The sequence below is a fragment of the Ischnura elegans genome, chromosome 3 (assembly GCF_921293095.1).
Source record: "Ischnura elegans chromosome 3, ioIscEleg1.1, whole genome shotgun sequence".
Classification (NCBI taxonomy): domain Eukaryota; kingdom Metazoa; phylum Arthropoda; class Insecta; order Odonata; family Coenagrionidae; genus Ischnura; species Ischnura elegans.
The window spans coordinates 121732208-121752943 of NC_060248.1; the positions used below are offsets into that span (position 1 = coordinate 121732208).

Here is a 20736-nt window from a genome sequence, read left to right on the forward strand (position 1 = left end):
GAAGATACGTTTCATGAGGCGCACTTTTGCACAGTTACGAGTGTGAGCAGGGAAATATTTCATTCATTCCCTAGTCCTACACACACCCCTGATAAAATGTTTCTACGCTTCTAATTCCGTACGCATCGCGCTATTTTTTCAAAACTCCAGCCTGCAATTGTCGATTCCCTGTCTCTCACCGCTGTTAGTCTTAATTCGCACCCTCCCATCTCTGCATTGATTTCTAATCGATCCAGCTCATGCATTTATAGTGAGATCTGTCCCGGTCAATGTTCACATTTTTACCCCTTTCCATTTTCTTTCTAAGGAGTATAACGTCATCCCGGCATTTAGGATGCCTGCCATAGAGAAAACTGCTGAACTGATCACGGTTAAGTAAATGAAAATAAACTTTGCACATTCTACACAATATTTTAATGCTACACCCGAACCGATTTCAACACTTTGCGTTAACCCAAACCGCCAGGAGATAGAAGAGTATTTGGTCAAGAGTATACGAAGAAAAAATAAGTTATCAGCATAAGAGTCCAGGCGAAGAGAGCATTTACAAAAAAACTATTTACAGCGGGAAATTTAAACATTGAAATACGGTAAATTTTTACTATTACTTACATTTGGAGTATGCTGCTCCGCTGAAGTGAGGAATGGACTATTACAGCAGTAGAAAAATTAAGAGCGAAGGCTTTCGAAAAGTAGTGCTGGAGTAGAAAATCGAGAATCAAATGGATCGACCGAGAATGTGGTGAGAAAGTCCTTAGAAACATAAGAGAGATGAGAGACCTCGTAAAAAACAAGATAAGAAGATGAAACAAGCTAATCGGCCATTTCTCGAGACATGACGTCCCGATGAAGACAGTCGTAGAGGGACAAGTGGATGATAAGAACGGAAAAAGAAGACATGGAATAAAGTACATGGAACAGATAAATAAGGATGTGAAAGAGAAGAAATCCGTAGTTTTGAAAATATTAGCTGACAAGAGTATTGGGTGGAGATCAGCGTAAAACCAATATTAGGGATGTTGGCCAGTGATGATGATGAATTACAACTGAGAGTTCAAACTGTACGACGAATACCAATACAAAAATGAGGAGGTTACATAACGTATTATATTTATTTAAACATGATATCGACTTCCACAGTTCACTCGCGACCCATTGGAAATATTGCGAAATAATGCCTTCTACTTGGTTTCTCATATCGATAATTACAATGGTGGTTCCATTGAGTTGATGACAATAGGGTAGTTTCCTTCATCAAAGAAAACGAAAGGCATTGATTCCATTTAGTTACCCACCGTTAGTGTATTCAAAATACACAAATTATTTCGTTTTAAAAATCCCCGTTCAGACGAATGGCAATGGTCAATTTTAAACGCATTCAAAAAAGGCCAGATTGGCACCATGCGATGCCACTCCACGTGACATCACAGGGACTTAGTTTCTATACGAGTAGCTAGTAGTTTTACATCGTCTGAGATTACCAATGAGGCATGCATGAGGCACAGAGCTCAGGGAAACATGTCTTAATAAAAACTGGCCATGGTCGGAAAGTTTCCTTCGTTTGATAAGGTATTAATAATCCTTGTTTAAGCCAAGCGCTACCTGCTAGCAGGGTACTCTGCTACCTGCTAGCAGCAAGCATCGTATCGGCGCTCATGTCCTCGCACCAAGATGGCCTAACACGGCGGCAGCTGGAACTGGAATGACGTCACACGGGCTTTTCCCAACATTCATACTTAGCCGTCGCGTTTTCGCGCGCTTGAAATTTTTCACTTTCCAATTAATCGCGAAAAAGATCGTCATTTAAAAATCTAAAAGCGTGAAATACGTACTCCAGTAGTAATAATCTTTCGATTTAGGCAATATAAAAATAGGAAACCACCCTATTTGTATTGGTTTTTACTACGACTCGGAAACGTCTTCAAGGGGAATTCCCTTTTTCTACGCAGAATAAAACCCCGGCAATTAATTGATTTCCCACATTTTCCGTAGCCAAGTTTGTCCTTATTCAGATTTTCCACTTCTCTTTTCTCCCATAATAAGCTTTGATGCATGAGCAGTGAGACTATACTAAAATGTATCGGCTATTATATTCTTTGAGTTACGCGTGAGTTGAGTTTTCTTTGAAGTCTGTTGGCATTCGGCCAGTTCCACTGAAAAGAGTCTTGAGGGATTTTATCTGGCCTTCCATCAAATTTTCCTGAGGAAGTTTTAGTATTCCTATTCATTACTTTACATGCGCAACGACCCAGTTTTCAACAGATTTTTTATTATTTATCACAAGATATTATCTTCCTCTCTTTACTCAATTTAAGAAATCATTTGTCTTCCACCCATTTCCTGGTCGACTAACATTTTCCTCGACTACTTCTTACCAGAGTGCGAAAACGGAATGCAACTTAAAAGCATTTTCGGGTCATAGTATCTATACGGAGCTAAAAAAATCATAATAAACAAATAACATCATGCTAGAAAGAGAAAAAAATTAACTTGAGCGATAAATAAAGAACGTTGACGTTCAATATTTAACTCACAGAGGAAACAATGTTAAATTTTAATAAATATTTTTATCTTTTATAGAGTGTGGGTACCTTAACATCCCAAAATGGCGTGTCTTCAGCAAGTAATAATAAAAACAGTGTAATGACTGTGTGTGTATTGTGTATTTAATTTTATTAATGTGTATGACGAAGGGTCAGATATTTAGGGCATGCATGGTGTGTTTTTGTCCCAAGGTTGCGAGACGATCCTTTGAGCGCATTTCTGTCGTCTCGTCACCATATTTGTCGAAGGCAAGGGTTCCCGCTCATTTTGCAATTTGGGTCATCGGTCGTCGAGGTATATGTAGTCAGCGTCTCCTCGACCAGTCATAAACGTCTAAATTTTCTGGACACATGGTTATTGTCTCGCTGACGAAGATAAGTCGCTCATTTCCTAGGGTGGGTCGAGTCAAGCCACCCCTCACCTGGTCTTGGAGATGTTGACCTGTGCCCTGACGACACGAGCGCGGGAATACGGTAGTTTCCTTCATCAAAGAAAACGAAAGGCATTGATTGCGATTCGTTACCCACCATTAGTGTATTCACAATATACTAATTATTTGGTTTTAGAAATACCGGTTTAGACGAATGGCAAGGGTCAATTTTATCCTCATTTGAAATAGGCCAGATTGGCGCCCATGCGATGTCACTCCAAGTGACGTCACAGGGACCTAGTTTCTATACGAGTAAATAGGATTTTTACATCGTCTGAGATTACCAATGCATGCATGAGGCACATAGCTCAGGGAAACATGTCTTAATAATCACCTATTAAAACTGGCTAAGGTCGGAAAGTTTTCTTCGTTTGATAAGGTATTAATAACCCTTATTTAAGCCAAGCGCTACCAGCTAGCAGGGTACTCTGCTACCTGCTTCGTATCAGCGCTCAAAGCCTCGCCCCAAGGTCACCTGACTTGCGGCAGCGGGAACCAGAAAGACGTCACACGGAGTTTTCCCAGCATTCATACTTAGCCGTCGCGTTTTCGCGCGCTTGACAATTTTCACTTTTTATTTAATCGCTTAAAGTAGATATCGTCATTTAAAAATCTAAAAGCGTGAAATACGTACTCCAAGAGTAATAATCTTTCGATTTAGGTAATAAAAAAATTATATTATTTAATTTATAATGACACTATAATTCCTTAAAAAATTCATAAAAATAAAGAGAGAACAAATACGAAGGGAGAGAAATTCGAGTCTACCACGGAAAACAAATGACCGCAGCAAAAATTAGGCTTTATTCAAAACATTCGCAACGTACGCTTTTACACCTAATTGGCTTTGCTATCAGTTCGGTCAACGGTTGGTGTCCTAAAATCTCCCGCCAGATGTCTAATGAGGCGGCAACGTGTTAGGTGTGCAGGTGAATCTAGTTAGGCAAGAAAAGAGAATTGGCAAACGTAACCTCAGTCCTCATTCATCAATTGGGGAAATGAAAGGGCACTTTAAGGGGAGGACGAGGGACAGACAAAGAAGATCGCAACGAAAGAGAAAAACGAAATATACACCGGAGTAGTGATGTATGAGAGGAACAAGTAGCGCATTAAAAAAAAGAAACATGTGCATAAAATCGTGGAATCACAGATGGTGCACAATGCCAATTTTTCTCCCACGGCAGGAAGCAAAAAATCCTTTCCTGAAAAATGTATGATTTCAAATGTACTGCCAGGAACTAGGATACTTCACCATTTTCAATTAATCGCGCAGTCATTCCCAAACAACTTTAAATATAGCAGTTGCAAATTATGCCCAAGAAATTACCATCTACCAGGCAGGCATTAAAACGGAAGCACTGATGAGAGAGAAAAACTTCAAAGTTTAAATTAATACTGAATCCGAGGATCCTTCTTCGTTTCGTCTACATCTATATACTGCCCTGAAAGCCACAATAATACGCGTGTTGCGAGGGGTGATAGGACACTATCATAGGGTTGGTGTGGTGGCTGGAGTGTTGGCAAACCACACCGTGGGCTCGGCCCTGCTTGAATGCTGTGTGGAGGACATTTCAAGCGTGACACTCCGTCCGTCGGATGAGACGTAAAGCCGTGGTCCTCTTGGCGCTTTTCGTTAAGACCAGGCCAGTGCCGACGCCGGGTTTCTCTCCACCCTTCCTTCCATAACCTACCATCACGGCGCAAATGACCTCCGTTGTCGGTCGCCTCCTCCAAATAACATACCAAAACAAAACAAGAAGAAAAAATGAAAGGGAGTCCCACCAAGCCATTATTAAAGTCCTTTATTTTTCGGGGGAAAACGGATTTCCATACATATCCGTTTGGCAAATATCTCTCTGAAGCTGTTCATTCTGTTGGACCAAGAAATATAGCTTGGTTCTCAGATGATGTTTTTTGTGTTCATCTGAAAGATATCTATTATTTATTCCTCGAGCCAGTGGCGCAGCGAGGGGGGGATTTTGGGGGATAAACCCTCCCCCCCCCCCAGAGCTCAGAGAAATTTTTTAGTTTAATCCATTTTACTTAATTGGATTGATATTACTAATAGAATACAGTAAGGATGAATAAAATATCCCTCAGAAAGCCGTAAAACTCACCATTCTAAGCCATTTATCTTTAAAATTACGCAATTTATGAATCTCGCACCTACCGCTTATCCTGGTGGGTAAACTATACCCCACACACCCCGATATTAGTTGCACCTTAAACACCTTTGCCTTTGCCTTAATTCCTAGCTGCGCCCCTGCCGCGAGCAACCTAATGAAAGCACGTAGTTTCCAAGGCTCTGGCGGTTCCAGCCTAATTCGCGTAAAAAATATGCAACGCTGTCACACCTACACGCAGTGGCGTAGCGAGGGGGGCCCAGCCCCCCCCCCCCCCCCCGAAATTACTTGGCTTTATCATAAAAGAAAACAACTCATTGAAAAATCGCGAATTTACAAAAGATTATTTTGAAAACTGAAGTTTTTTCGAAAATAAAAAATGTTACAATTAGCTAAACAACCTCTACTTCATACCCTGTTTTTCAAAAAAATTTCCCCAGTCTATGCTTTTGGACCCCGCGAACGAAATTACCGGCTACGCCACTGCCTACACACACACATACAGGGTTCCCACTCTAACTAAATTATAAAATTCACGGTTTTTTCCAGGTTTTCACGGTCTAAATTGCGTCAAATTCACGGTCTTTTGATAAGCCATTTTAGGAAGAAATATTGATCACATAAAAATCACTGGCCGCACGTTAACTAAAAATATAGCAAACGCGATAAACGCCGGGAATGAAAAACGCAGCAATGAAAGTGCTCTTATGACGTCGCCTATCGTTAGCAAAATTTAGGGCCGGCTAAAGGTGAGTGAGAAAAAGGAGGGTGACAGGGAAGTGAAGGGGTGTCCGATTTCTCGCCAGGGTTAATGATCACTTCGGTTAAAGGTCGTCCAATCACAGCCTTAAGGTCTATGTGTCATCATGACACACGGACCAATATTTGCGCTTCGAATATACGTGTTAAGATAAATGCGTGGACAGTATCTGCGAGCGACTGACCTATTTTTCTTTTGATCCGTCAATCGTAGATCTAAAATCAAGTTTGAGAGGTTTTCAAGGTTTCATGACGAATTTCACGGAAGACGAAATTCACGGCTTATTCACGGTTTAAAGGTTTTCACGGTTGAGTGGGAACCCTGGACATATGCACACGTGCCGACGCAGAATGGATCAAGAGCGGATTCTTCCGACCCTGAGTTTCCCTTTCTCCTCAGCAGGCCCTAGTGCTAAGATCGCTTCCCGGAGGGACACTAATCCTTCTACCCCACCTCCCATCGCCTTCCCCACACCACCACCCCATCAAATTTGGCTGTCCCTCACCCTCTTCCCCCAACCTATCCCCATCCCCACGGTCCCGAGCTGGCGACGCCCCAAACGCTCGCCTCCACGGCGGGCGGCAAGTTAACCCCAGCCGACTACGACGACGAAGCTTCGGGAAAGAGGAGAGAAACTCTTTTTTCCCGCCCTGTTTACGCCGCGCCCTCAACGTTCTGAATTCTTGGTGCGGACAGGAAGAAGCGAAGCGACGAGAAGAAAAGAAGAGAGAGTGAAAATAGAGCGAGGGGCGGAGACGAGGCGGTGACTGTCGACTGTCTTCGTACAATTGGACGCGGCCAAGTGACAACACTGAAACAGAGTATAGGATGAAAAGAGGAAAGCGGTACTAATTGGATTCATGGGGATGCGGCAACGATCCGAAATCACGTGACCTATCCCCATCCGAAACATGGGAGAGCGACGATTCCGCTAAAAGCATGATTATACACTATAGAGATGGGCGAAATTCCGCCGTAATCGATTAATCGTATCAAATGACTATCGGATCCGACGCATCGATTCAGTGTAAAAATCAGGATGGCATAATCGATTATTTTGATAATCGGTAGAATCATATGATTTTTTGCTGGCATCGAATAATACGATTCTACCGATTATGTGCAGGCAACGAATCATATGATTCTCTATGTGCAGGCAACGAATCATATGATTCTATATGTGCAGGCAATGAATCATATGATTTTTCAGTAGGCATCCAATCATATGATTTTTAGTTGGCATCGAATCATGTGATTCTACCGGTTATATGCATGCAACAAATCATACTATTATACCGATTGTATGTTAGATAATCGCGAGGATATCATACGATTTTTCGATACGAATTTTCCCTATCACTAGCAATTCCAATATACTGCGATATAATTGCTATATAAAAATGTAGCCACCGGTACTTGATTATCACGCGATTAGAGATATATTAAAACAACAACTAGTGCCGCCAATTTTTTATAGCGAAGATCGAGCTTAATTAATCGATTCAACAATTAAATCGACACCCCATTATCGATTACATAATCGAAACAATCAAAGGGCCCGTGCGGACTTCAGCCTGGGTTCAACTGCTTCCGTACGAGCTGCTTAACGACCAGAATTAAATTGTTTTGAGAATCTATAAGCGAAGTTGAAGCAGCTCAACCTTGAATGCAGTAAGAATTCATGATTATGATACATCGCAAGCGGCAAAGTTGATTTAACCGGGCAGGTAAAGAGTGTAGATAGAGATAGATATTTTTCAATATCTTACTCATGAGAGAGAAAGCGTAAACTAAAATTTAAGTATGTTGCCTATTAAACCAGAGGATATGAAAATCTCTCATAGTCTATTAACATTTCTTATATGTATTACTCCCCTCGCGACATCACGGAAAACTTTGGACATAAATTTCAGCTGAAAACGTGAAAACAGTAAAATATCGAGAATAGGTAAGAATTAGGAAGGGAGAAAGCCTTTACATTTTTTTCCGATGAAAATTTCTTCGCAACGTCAAAGTTTAGCGACAAGAGTGATAGACATTTCGATTCTGTTTTCTCGCCTGACCTTCCGATCCGGCTGTAAAAATTCTACTACTTAAAATTAAGACAAAAATATTTTAGGCCAGAAAACAGGTGTTGAACTGGAAAAATATTATCTGAAATGAATTAGAAAAAAATTTTTTGAAATTACCGGTTGGAGCAAAAATTAATGAATAATTACGAAGACTTAAAATTCACGCATAATTCCTGATTTTCCCGGTCGCTGGACACCCTCAAAGACTTCGGTATTCTTGGGCAGGAAATTCGATCGAATTTCACGTTATTAAAAAAAATCAATCACTTTTAAAAATCAATTAATACTCAATCATTATCCATCACTCTTGAAACTCTTTGGAATGGGATGGAAGTGGAAATTCCAGGTTCTCCAGTATTCTCTCTGTGGATGTATAAATAGAGAGAGAGGCAGCAACCGTGGAAGAATGAGCATGGAGAGGAGAGGTGGAGATTCAAAAGGGAAGCCACACGCATTCAAAGAAAGGCGGTAAATTGGCCATCTCCTTCTGACAGACCCGTCACCGAGGCGACCGTAGTCCTATTTCGCTTTGACGACGGGTTCTCTATATCGGTGGACGAGATGGATGGAACGGGAAGGAGAAGGGGAGCGAAATGGGAAAAAAGAAGGATAAAAAGCATTCTTCCAGGGGGATGGACATAGGTGTCCACAAATATGCTAACCACGAATATTACAAAAGAGGATCCTTATGTCCTGCCACCTACTGCGCATTTTACCGGGCTTAATTTTCGCAAGAAATAATTGAAATTTTATTTTGATGTTGTTTATTTAAAAAAAACTCTTGTATCATTTACTACATTATTATTTTTTTATTGTCATACATTTTTTTATTTGATGGTGGCTCAATTCTGGTCCTATGTCCTTGGAGACCACCTAAAGCTCCTTCTCTTGTTATTTTTGTAACTAGATGTAAAAACAAAATGTAGGAGTAAATAAATTATTATTATTTATTAAATTCGCCACTCGCGGCGCTGATGGACTAAGTGATCCGAATTTCACGGACAAATAAGATATAATTAGGGATGTTAACAGAAATTTACGTACAAGATGATGTGATCTATCAAATTCATAACTTTTAAATGCTAATCCTTGCAATTGCAAACGTTGTACCGCAAGTATTGGAAAAAAAGTGGATCGCCTTGCACACATCACCGCGTCGCGGACGTTATTGAAAGCTGCAGCTTATAATGCGACCGAAGTGGCAACAGAAATCGCCTTCTATGGGATGGAATTGGCCTCCTCTATGCAGTCCCTTTGGACATACGATTCCATAAATATGCTAAACTCTTGAGGTGGGAGCTCGGAGCAAATATGAACTCCTAGTGCGATTTTCAACTTCTGCTCATGCTAGCAAGATTGAAATGGCAAATAGCAGATCGCTGTGATCCCTGATGGCCTCTCATTGGCAGAATAAACGATTGCGTTCGTTTGAATGTTTATTCCTTAGTGCAGGCGCGCACTAGCGCGACCACGACATATCTATGTCACACACCTTCCTACCAGAGCACGACCACGATAGCAAAACACATTCACCGTCCACTTGCTCAGTTCGTATGGTCGGGTCGGAGTGAAGTCGGAGTTATTGCGGGGCACGCCATAAGAATGTGTGTAATTTCTGGCCGCAACGACGGCTGAGTCGGGGACGACCAAATTCAAAAATTTTGGTTGGACGACTCGGGTCCGACCAACGAGTCGCACTTGGCCTAGTGCGCGTTGCTCCATTTGTTGCAATGCTAAAACTGGTCGTGGGCCACAGGTCGTGGTCGTGGCTGTGGTCGCGCTAGTGCACGCCTGCCCTTAGATAATGTAGTTGCGAATTCAAATGATTAAAAAAATCAAAACAGCAAAAGATAGTAACCAGATTGGTTTTAAAAAAAACATTAAAATGGAAAAAAGAAATTCGTAAAAATCATATTTTTGCATTAATGAAAAAACAAAAATTGTGCTAAAAATGTGTTGGTTTTAAACTCCCTTTTTCACACAAACATAGCATTACACCGACAACGCTAACGTACGCGCCAATTTAATATGCTTCTGTTAACTGGCTGGTTGGGGTGAGTCTTGGTCTCTCTGACGCAGTCAGGGCCGTCTCAAGGCAAAATACTTACCCGGGCATATTGCTTTTGTGTCCCCCCCTTACCTTTGTGTTAGGTATGGAATACCCCTCAACTAAACGGGGGTAGCTGTTAAAATGGCGCCTGTAACGGAGGTGCGTTGCAAACAATGGGCAGTGATTGAGGGGATCTCACATAACCAATGAGGGCTCAGGGGAGCCCTTCGAGGATACAACGCACCGGGGCCGGGAACCAAGCCAGTGGCTTATACGCCCAGACACCCGGGGAGGGAGAGGAGAGGAAGGGAAAAGGATAGAGGCGCCGCCGCGATAGGAGCCCGCCGACGCCTCTGGGATAGGAAAGGAGCGGAAGGAACGGGACGGGGAAAAACACCTCAACGCTATAGAAGCGAAGAGGGCCTTACTATAAGCGAAACCCGGCAAGCCATTAATGTTCTAACGATCTTGGAGGATTATTCTATGAGGAAGAATAATCCAACGATCAGATCGTTAGATAATCTCACATAACCATAGGTACTTGCTGCATGCCTACAGTGATCTGGTAGTGGACAAAAACACGGTCAGTCGTTGGGCAATGCATGTTTCATCATCGCCGCCACGAGCATGATGAAGAAGTTATTAATGCAGTACGATGTTGGCTCCGACATCGCCCAGTGGAATGGTACCATGCAGTCATGCACGACCTCCCTTCAAGGTGGCGTCAAGCCGAACCATTTAATGAAGATTGCGTTGAAAATTAGCGTTGTGTAGCTGAAAGATTGGGAATAAAATGGTGTATTTGAATGCTGCATAAAAAAGTTCCCCTGTTTCAGCAAAAAATGTGTTGCATTATTTATTGAACTCCCTTCGTATTTGACAATGCACAACAGGCACACTGCCTATGTATCTGATATGATTTTTCAATTGATTATATTTTTTTTTAGAAAAAAAAAAACGAATTTATTTTCAAAATCACTTCACTACTCTCGCAAAGTAGTTTCTCTTTCGAATATTTTTCTCTCCGTTTGAAATTAATTTTGAAAATTTTTCGCAAATTTTTCTCATAATATCGGTCTACATATCATTAAGTTTAAGGTTATTAAAAAAATAAATGGATTTTTTTTACAAGACAGCTGTAATATTACCAACCATATTCATTGCAGGAACACACAAAAAACGTTTATCAGCGATAGCCAAGTTTAATTTAGGGCCGAAATTACCTAACGTCTTGTTGTTGTACATATACATACGTATAGTAGCACATTTGCCTACTGTAACCGAAAACATTGAAAAAATAAACGTAGTTCGCTGGATATATGGCAAGAGTGGACTTTATCAGACTATTGCGGGGTGTGGTATCATCTTATCCCTACATTTAGGCAGTGCGGCGAGCACAAAAGTTAAGCGGGAGGCAGGGTAACAAGGCGGCGAAACATATTTCGCCGTGTTAGGTCCGATTGACTTTACGAAAGGTCGAGGTACCTGTTTGAAGTGCTGGAGCTCGGTAATTACTGGATCAATTCCAAATAAATAAAAAGGAAATAAAGGGATATTTATTTATCCATTTCCTTAAGATCATAATAAATTCATTCTTACACTGACAATTTTTTCATCCGGCATTGTGCGAAAAAGATGCGACTTTTGAAGCCAAAAAAACGTTAGTTCCCCTTTTAACGCTATTTTTTACAAGAAATTCTCCATGTTCCGACAAGAGGCTACATACAATGAAGGAACGGACTATTATAAATGCATGACTAAGAGAAGAAATTTGTAGTATTTGCAGCTACAAATTGCTGATAACGACATCTCTGCTCTCTTCTTTATTTCAAGAATTGCGGAAAATTTAAAAGAATTGTCGGGACCGCATGCATGCACACCTGGCGAAACTCGGGAAAATTTATAGGTGAGTCACGAAAAAGTGGGTTTTGCTAAAAAATGAACTTAATTTAGGATGGAGACAACGAATGATCATAAAAGAAGATGCTACCGTAAAATTATGAAATCAGCGTAAAATAATTTGAGTCATAAACGATGACTCATAAATCATACCAGTCCGATTTTATTGATACAAAAAAGTTCGATGGAATACTGCCTTTCGCATGGGATATACACATTTTAATATTTAAAACTCTTGAAGAAATGTCCAATCTTTTAAAATGATTACTTGCCACACTTAGGATACCATTATAATGCCAATCCTAACGGCCTACGGCGTCATTCATGTGTAAATGACTGGTTATACGGTACATTAACCAGTACGGGTTAATGTCCTAATGAATGAACGTAAAAATACGCCATATAACCACCCAACTTGCATGCCAAGAAAGGCGAATGCACGACATGAAAATAAAATCTGTTCTAATTTTCTAATTTGGTTCATACCATCGTACATTTTCTATTACGATCCACCAAAAACGTTCAAAAATTTAAACATTTAGTAATACGAGTTGATGTAAAATCAGACCTTGAGGCACGTAAATACATCGAATATCCGTGGCGATGGTTGGACACTCGGCCGCGAACGCCTCCCACAACCCACGGCCTCCGACAGAACTTTTTGATTTCGGTGTTCGCCAGCCAAATTTTGGTTTTTCTCTGAACGACTCACGCAGATATCACGCTTCTCCTCGGTGAAATACATATGCGTACGTCGCAAAACCATCTCAAAATAAGTGGTGACTGTATTTTAAACTTTAGACTGCGTTGTTGCCGTAAAATAAATAATGCCGACAATTTCCAGGTTTGGTCTCTTTATTATAAAGCCCACAAGCGACCGTACATCTAGCAATAACTCCCGACATGCCGCAACACACGGCCTTTTATACATGATTCGGTGTCGCTCTCGCAGATCCGCGTCCTCGGCGCCCGCTGCCTTTCTGGGGTTGTGGTTAAATGGGGCCTTCGCGCGAACCCGCCACAGACTATATTAACGCGATTGTTTCGCGTTAATATAATATCCCCGATCAGCACACGGGTATGACTTTCGAAAGTCCTAGATAAAAAGGTAGATACCAATCCAATAAAAAATGTATTGTTCACATAAATTACCGCGTGCTTTATTGCCGTTCATGAAACCAATCGACCTCTTTTAATGATAGAGTTCAAAGGTATCATCAGTATGATGGAAGTTGTCTTTTCCCCTTCGAGGTGTAATTGGTAGCACACATGCTGATTCAAGAGCGTATGTTTCAACTCATAAGAACTTGGGTAAAAGAGATGAAAGAAACTATAGCCGTAGTAATAGGCGAACACCGAAATGAAAACGTCCTGCCGCAGGCCGTGGTTCGTGGAAGGCGTTTACGGCCGAGCATCCAAACATCGCCACGGAATACTCCATGTATTTACGTGCCTGAAGGGCTGATTGTACTTCAACCCGTACGACTAAATGATTAAAATAGAATATAGCGCCAACACACATAAAAGATTAATAAGGAGTACAGAAGTTCTCCCACTACCACATTTTCGCACTCGTGTGTTTGGTATTTTGCCACATACCACTTCTTGAAGGATACACCAGGAAATAAGGTCCTCCGTACATAGAAATCAGTAGAAGCAAAAGCTCACTTGTCATGCGATGTAGTGAACAAAATATCAATGTACTACGAATTATTTTATACGCAAGCCCTATTTGCATGTATTTATACAAAAAGTACTGTTGACATTAATGCTGTTATTTTTATTTGACTGATTTAAATGATTAATGTTTCAAGGGACAGCATCTCCTAGGAATTAAAAAAATGTTTCTATGTGTATTTATCCATAAATCTGCAAATATTATCGCGCTAAGCACTATTTTTTCCGCAAGTATTGTGTGTATGGATTCATTTTAAATAAAACCGCTGATACTTTTCTTTTCATATTGCTATACAAACTTTCCAAGGGATATCATATCATGATAGTACACTTCGAACTGCTGACGACATAGCAGTCACAGCGGAGACAGAGAAGGATTTGAAGAAGACTTTGCGTAAGTATGGAAAGGGCAAAGACCAGATATCAGCTGAAAATCAACAAAAATAATGCTAAGATGTTAGTATGCAGCAAAAATGAGGAGAGTATGACAAACGTAAAGCTATTAAAACAACAACAAAATTAAGGGGTGAAAGAGTTTTTCTACCTAGGAAGCAGATTTACCAACGACGGACCAAGCAAGAAATAAATAGTCGAGTCACACGGGCGAAGAGGACTTTCTACAAAAAGAAAAATCTTCTTACAGTTGAGAATACAAGCATAGAAGGAAACAATTCATCAAATGCTACATATGGAGCAGGTTTCTCCATGGAAGCGAGGCTTGGACGTTGAAAGCAACAGAGAATTCAAGAGTGGAAGCATTCGAAAAGTGGTGCTACCCAAGAATGATGAAGATAAAATGGATCTACCAAGTAAGTCATGAGAAATTTCGGAGAAGAGTGGGAGAAAATGAAGAGAGATCAGCGTCAAACCAATCTTAAGACTATTGACTGATGATGATGATGATCAGATAGCGAAATCATCGACCAAAAAGTCAGTTAGAACCTTTTCACACTTAATTAGCGAGGTGGTGGCACCACCACACTATTGAGTAAGGTCGTAAAGCTGATACCGGTGAAAGACAATTAAAAAATCCGAAACTCGCGAAGGAACTCATTCATTCGTCATCGGCTCAAAATTCCACCAGATAGCATAGAATATAATGGAGCACCTGAGTCTCATCTGGGCCTCAATCGTAATAATAGCACCCGAGTCTTCATGATGCAAAAGAAAAGAGTAATTTAATTTCTTCATCAAATCACACATTCGCGCTTTTTTCTCGTGTTTTCTTTTCGCTCCTTAGGAATCCTATCTTTCAGACAACTGCCTTAACGGCGGCCTTTTGAAAAAAACGCACTTTGTTTCAGATGATTGTGGCTCCTTCATTCCAGGGTTCACGATGAATTGTTTGCACACCTTCAGCTAGCACGCCACTGCATTCTTTCCACCGTTTCATCGCATCTCCCACCACTTTGAAAGTATTTGCACCCTCTTTCATCAAGACCCCCCTTTCTAAAGAATCACACGGCTTTTGAACAAAAAGGGTAATGTTTTCTGAAGCAGAGCGTGACACAGTTCAAGAAAAGACTTTTTTTCATAAATTAGCACTGGAGAGACTCCACGGAAGAAAAAATATCATTTCAGTGAAGCATTTCTCACTGCCTCTGACATAAATGATACGTATTTGATTAAATGAAATCGTTATTAACCCATCTTCAGGTAGGAAGTGGAGTTTGACACAAATCTGAAAGTGCTGTTCCGGAATCTGTTTCCGCGATGAACTCCATGAATGACCTGGGGCCGTATTCTGTAACTCCAAACCGATCGGTGCGGCACCGATTCGTCGGGTGCGACGTCACACCGACTCCCGGTAAGAAGTCGTGCGATTCTGTACGAACCCGGTCGGTGCGGCACCGACGAGAGGACGGGAGATCGTCGGTAGCCGTACCGACAGCAAAGAGGTGTCGGTACGGCCACCGACTAGTGGGTTTCATGAATTCCCCGGTGCGCATTGTACGTTTTATTTTGTTTTTACCTCATCACCGAGTAAATAATGAGGTTTTCTCCAATGTTATCTTTTTCTGCCCCTTCGAATACGCCTCTATAATTCACTGTGTCATCATCTATATTAATTACCTTGACAGAAATATAAGATAATGGTTAATAAACATGAGGTTTGCTAACATATAATGACTTTCTCTCATTTATGTTACCGCACTTTCACTCGCTTGTAATAGGCTTTATTTCTCTCTATCATCATTTACTTGCTCCTTTGACATAAAAAAGATATTTTTGATTAAATATGAGTTATGCCGCAATGTTATCACTTTATATCACTCTGAATAGGCGACTGTTATTTCACTCAATCATCAATTTGGCGTTTCTCTCGGCATAGAAATAAGATCTTTTTATTTAAGTATGAAGTTTGCCACAACGGTATCAGTTTCTTTCATTTGTAACGGGCAACTATATTTCATTTCATCGTCAGCCATTGATTCCCTTGACGATAAAAGAAGATATTTGTTAATAAGTATGAGGTTTACCGCAATATTATCATTTTCTCTCACTTGGAATGCGCAACTTATACATATGTATTTCACCCAATCACAATTTATTTACTTCCTCGTCATTACACTTCTTTTAATTGCACCCAGCTCCATATTTTTATAACAACTTGTTCCTCTAATATTACATTTGCATTTGAATCCTACGTTCACGTTCCATGGTATGCTATTTTCGTCTGCTACGGTGCCAATGGCATAACCTTCCGTTGATAACATTTATACGGAACTTACTTAATGACAACTATATTACCAAATCATGAATAAATAGCATTATACGGAACCAATATTTAAAAAAAGAAACTACGATCTCAAGGATAGTTTCAATAATTCATTCCAGCAACAACAATCTCCATCACATACAAACTTTATTGTGATGTTGTAATATTGTTTCCTTCGATTCTGTAGGTACAGCATTACTACCACACATTATATCAGCATTGTTAACAACTTATCCAATATCGTTTATCTTAATCTAGCAATAAGTCGTAATTTCCGCAAATAAAAAGATTGAGAATGACGACAACAAACTGTGCCAATGAGTCTTCACTTGTTTTTACCCTTCTTTCATTGGTGGAGACACGTGAAACTTCGGATATATTCGGATTTTCCCTGTTTGGGAAGGAAGGGGAACCGTACCGACTGGTTTGAAACCGACGACCTTACAGAATCGCTGAAAGTGTCGTCGTCGGTGCGGAATCCGTAGTCGGTACGGTTTGATGTCCAGTCGGTGGGCTTGAAAGGGAAACCGACCGGTGCGGCACCGACGAAATACAGAATACGGCCCCTGAAGAAGTTTGCGGGATTTCCGGTGAAGTCATGAGACAATAAACAACGCGGTGAAAGCTCGAAAAAAAAATTACATCAACTTTTCACAATGCCATCACCGCGGAAGCTTCAGAAAGAAAACCGGTATATGATATTATTATTTAAATCCATAAGGAATTTTTCCAATCATATAAAACCATTAGTTTTCAAATAAATACATGGTGAAGTAAAGTATTGTTTTCATTACTAGTGCTGTCATCAATATAGCGATTTTTCGCCGAATCACAGAGATAGAAGGACATTTTCAGCCCATTCATTCCCCCATCATCAAAATAAAAATAGCGTTCAAAATCGCAAAAAATGCTTCACAATCAGGATCCAGCATAAAGAGATAGAGAATTCTAATTGCCTTTACCATTTAGAGATCATGAAAATCTTTAAAACACAGAGTTTTTCCATCCATCCTCCCACGCATTGAACAGCCCACAACAATGGATTTAGCGTAGGAAATGGGATTTAAGGCCCTCGCGCACTAGCAACTTTTACAAAGCAACTATTTAGTTGCTTTGTGGAAGTTCAAATGAAACACACGGCATTGACTGTGGCCCCGCGCACGGGCGACTTTTTAGTTGCCGCAACTAACGTGTGTTTCATAGAGACTTCCTCAAAGCAACTAAATAGTTGCTTTGTAAAAGTTGCCAGTGCGCGGGGGGCCTTAGCATATTACACTCAGGGCATATCTAGCGCCACAACAATACTCTTGTTCACCTTAGCAACCAGTAAAAAGTAGCCGTTCAGTGACATTTTACTAATTAGATTTTCCAAACGATGGATAGTGGATGCGATAGCATAAAGTGGTGTTCTAAACGAAGTTCAAACGCACTGGTGACAGTATAAAACGGGTACAGTGAATAAATAATACCTCAATCACTAAAGTAGCACAGGAAGAAAATCATCTCGCAGGCGTTTGCAGTCAAATGCATCCAACAGAGTTCCAACTTCGGCCAGCAGAGTTCGAAAAGAACTCCTGCAAATAAGAGCTTGCATTTATTTCCTAAAGTTGAATCTCTGGATCAATTCCAGTCGGTGGATTTGGAGTCGATGCCACAAAGCAGAGCTCGAAGTCAATATTTTCTGGCATGTAAATGATGGAACGGATTTTAAAGAGAGTAGCATCGAGCGTCTCGGGAAGCGTTGTGCTGAGCAGCAGCCTGGAGGAGAGGCTGGATAAAGAGTATGAGGCCCACCTGGAGCACGTTCAACCAAACTTGATTAACTATCTCGTACGATGGTAGTCACTGTGTGGTGGAAGTTCTTAATATATTAAGTAAAATTGGACATTGCAATATTTCCACTGAGTTTTATTTTGACACTACGCATTTTGTTGTTACAAACAACATTATCAAGTGTAACATAAGTCTTCAGAGTTCTTCATTACATAGGTAGGTTTGGTGTTGAAGGGGAGGGGTGAGGTGGAGGATGGGGTTCGAGTGTCGAGAAGTGGGGATATTGAGGGTTGTGGGAGAAAGGGTCGTTTTTTAGGGTTTCGGAAGAGGACCGGGGGTTGGGGGGGAGGGAGGCAATCCTATATCAAAACGTATTGACGCCCACAGTCACCCTCATATGTTGACTGAAACGAGAGATCAGAATGGGACACTAGAATAGGTAGCGAGCACCCTTATCTTCATACCGAAGATGACCTTACAAACCCAAGCTACATACCATAACAAAAAAACTAGTGCCTTCTACCATCTGTTTGTGCCGGTGGAGCACATGGAATGTAGGGTCCATAGAATGTGCTGCGAGATTCATCATTTTCATACTGATGGTGACATTATAATGACTTACCGTGACTTTATATACCATTTTTTAATATGTTTGCATTGACACTATCGAGGGGTTAGGTGAAAGTGGGGACTTTTTAGTCTCAACCTCGCCCGAATGAAGGCATATTATTATTATTATTATAAAAGAAAGCTACAACCCATCAAAACATACTGTTACCTTCTACCATTTTTTTGAGCCAGCTGAGAAAATGGAATTCTGTACCTATGCAATGGATGCAAAGAATACTCGCTTCCAAGCAGAATGTTATTTCAAGCATCCATGCCAACATGTGCCCTCGGAGGAATGTGCACTAGGGAATGACAGAGCGATGACTGGTGATGCTACACGAGGATGTATCCACCAAACAAGATTTATTATAAACCGACCTGGCTTATTTCATGATGAATGTTCAGAAAATCACAGTTCTATACCCATTACCATTGAAGGACTTAAAACTAAAATATTTATTAATTAAATTCAAAAGATATGGTTTGCAGTCCGCCAGCAAGGAGGCAGCCTGCCCTAAATGTCAGAATTTCAAATATGCCGCTGGATTATCTCCTGATTCTTGTGGAGGAGGCTTGGAGAGGCGAGGCAATCGAGGAAGTTGAGATACTCCTGGATTCCGTGTACGAGGATATGAGGGAGAAGCCAGAGAACGACCAGCTGCGGAAACTACCCAAGCCCATTATAAGAGAGGAGCTACTAATTAGTCTCACGGATATAATTATCGGCAAAATGAGACATCAAGAGCAAAGAGAGTGCTACCCACAGCAGACGACCCCTTCCCACCAATACTTCGGTCAGATTTCACTTGGGTGCACATGCTCCTGCCACACTATCATCCAAACGCATACATCCATAAAAATAAGTAATTCAAAGAAAATAAAATTTGTAGCTATGAGCAGAGGGTTTTTATTTTCTTCTCTGAATAAATACAAAATATCTACAAGAGCAGGCATCGACTTCTGTGCGATAGGTCAGTACTGAAATGGCAAAAACCTAGATTACTCGGTGGATCTAATAGGCTTATTAGGACGATAACATATTTTCATGTTATTTCATTCAATTGGGATTATCATTTAAGTGAGTACTCAAGAAGAAGGAGAAATCTAAATATTAATCAAAATGTAGTTCTGAGAGTTCACTTCACTAGCTGCTTCCAATGCTGACAATACGGAATTTGGGGCTTCATTTTCTACCACAACTTTTGTTTACCGCACCCTCTTACAAGTACATCGTACGAGTTAGTTGGAAACCATGCTCTTGGTAAATGACCAGGGAGAACTGCAAACTGATGTATATTACAACTTAGTATTTTAAAAATGCACACTTTGGTAAACCACCACCTCATAGCCGTAGATAAAAGTAAGATACTGGTGGGAATATATGAGAATTATTCATAGCAAAATCTGCAATAATTGAAAAAAAAAAGGAAATGAACTGCTAAAAACCTTGATAGTGAAATAATTAAATAATAAGTTTGCACGCTCACTTTAATGACTTAAAAATACAATCATTAGGCTTAACTCTCTCTCCTTATGATGAGTCAAAGATAATAGCATTTGCACAGAAGTTGATGAGGTCACCAGCTCAATCCGAACAGGTGGCCGTTTCTCAGCTACTCCTTGCCCTTGTTCATGAGTCTCGTGTGGTTCTTTATTATTTTAAATATTCTCACTGGCGATTATTCCCCTCTATATTTGATTCTCCTTAAACTGATAAATGTACCAGAAATCTAATGATGTCACAACTTACGAAAACTGGAAAAAAATTGTGAGTTTTCTAACATTTAGCCTAAGAGAGAAAAAATAATAACAAGTACTTTTGTCTTGCACAGATGAGCCGAATGGATTACGACAATGCATGAGAATGTGGAGACAGAAGATACCACTTTTCTAGATTTCTACCCCATTCTACAACTGGTGAGTGGAACATTAGTTCTAACAGAAGTTTGGAAATGTTAGGACAAGCAACAGATACATATCCCAATGGGTAAAAGGACAAACATGGGGGAAAAACTATAAGAACAAAAATTGAAAAAAATCAAGCATAAAAATTTCATGGCAAGAGAAAAGTCAGCATCAT

At 40.5% G+C, this 20736-nt stretch overlaps 1 protein-coding gene across 3 annotated transcripts in view; it reads right to left on the bottom strand.

The window, feature by feature from the left end:
- LOC124156456 (uncharacterized protein C18B11.02c-like) overlaps positions 1-20736 on the bottom strand; it is a 76617-nt gene that overhangs the window by 54660 nt on the left and 1221 nt on the right. The window lies entirely within an intron of this gene.